Genomic DNA, 1,195 nt, shown 5'->3' on the forward strand with positions numbered 1-1,195 from the left:
CGACCCTTGTTTCTGACGTGGACCCAAAACATTGACTCACTTTCCTCTCTCCATAGATGCTGCCTGACCTGCTGAGTGTTCCCTCCACACAGCAGACTGACTGTTTATCAGCAGTCAGTAGGAACCCGGTTATTAATCGATTGATGGATCACTTTCCACTGGTAATGATCCCTTCAAAAATAATAATAATAATTTAGTCACACAACCCATGGCTGTTTGTGGGACATTGTGTGCAATTGGCTGCTGAGTTTCGCCCAAAAATATACAGTCACTACACTTTACAGTCTATTCTGTGAAGCGCTTTGAGACTCGAAAATGTGATAACAACAACAACAAGATTGCATTTATAGAGTGCCTTTCATGTCAGGAGGATGTCCCAAGACGCTGGACAATTGGGTCATGACCCGAGCAGGGGGGAAATGGTCAGGGTGAGGGGAGGGAAGGGAGGAAGCGAGGAGGGGGTAGAGAGTTGAGAGGGGAGCTGAAGGCACGATCGAAGAGAAGGCGCTGTATCAAATGCAAGGATGATTATTATTATTATTATTAATCCCTTCAAAAAATGTTCCATGTGCCGGGAGAAGTCTCTCCTGGTGTCCTGGCTAACAATCTTCCAGAAAAAAATGGCCACTCACTTCAACAACACATGACATTTACACGGTGCCTTTCATGTCGGGAGGATGTTCCAAGGTTCTGGAGGGTCAAGGCTTTGCACCCGAGCTGGGGGTTGAGATTAGGAGGGGTGCAGGGCAGGGAGGGTGTGGTCAAAGAGGAGAGTCTGGAGACAGGGCTGTTCACGGTTGTTTGTGGACGTCACTTTGGGCAAAGTGGCACCATGTTTGGACAACAACAACTTGCATTTACACAGTCACTACACTCAACAATAATTCCCTGTAGAGCGTTGTGACCGTAACAGGCGCTGTCTCAAACCTGGGGATCAATAGGCATTTTATTTCACTTGTGTGTGAGGGAGCACAGAACGGTGACAACTCCGGCAGAAGCTGATTTATTTTCCAGCAGAAAAACAGCTGAACCAAGGGATTATCCGCAATTCTGTTGTGTCTGAAAGGCAAAAAAATGATCTTACAACTAGGAATTGGGGGAATTGCAGGCTCTAGAGCGGTCGGGGTGAGGTGGACGGTGGGGGAGCGCAATGAGAAGTCGTGTATGTGGGGGCGGGGGGCAGCCGGGGGAAGCA

This window comes from Callorhinchus milii, unplaced genomic scaffold (assembly GCF_018977255.1).
Source record: "Callorhinchus milii isolate IMCB2004 unplaced genomic scaffold, IMCB_Cmil_1.0 Scaffold25, whole genome shotgun sequence".
NCBI lineage: Eukaryota > Metazoa > Chordata > Chondrichthyes > Chimaeriformes > Callorhinchidae > Callorhinchus > Callorhinchus milii.